Consider the following 352-nt stretch of genomic DNA (forward strand, 5'->3'; position numbering starts at 1 on the left):
CAGTCTTTGCCCCTCCCCCCGCCGCCAGTTCCATGATGTCACTGGGCCGGCAGCAGCTGCGCAGGCTCGGCGGAGTGCGGGGGGGACTGCAGCGGCCCGGCCTCCCTCTGCGGCGGCGCGGGGCGGGCGGGGCGGGGGGCTGCGGCGCGGCCCGCCCCGGGGCGCCCCTCAGATCCCCGGCGGTGTCCCGGCCTCCGCGCCGCGCCCCGCGCTCCAGGGAGGTCCCCGCGGCGGAGCCCCGACCCGCAACCCCTCCCCCACTCCCCCGGAGCACGCGGAAATCCTCGGTTTGGTACTAAAAGGCCTCCGTGCCTTTGCCCTCACCCGTCAGTCGGGCCTGTCCTCACCTGCC

The sequence above is a fragment of the Macrotis lagotis genome, chromosome 1, assembly GCF_037893015.1.
Source record: "Macrotis lagotis isolate mMagLag1 chromosome 1, bilby.v1.9.chrom.fasta, whole genome shotgun sequence".
NCBI classification, from domain to species: domain Eukaryota; kingdom Metazoa; phylum Chordata; class Mammalia; order Peramelemorphia; family Peramelidae; genus Macrotis; species Macrotis lagotis.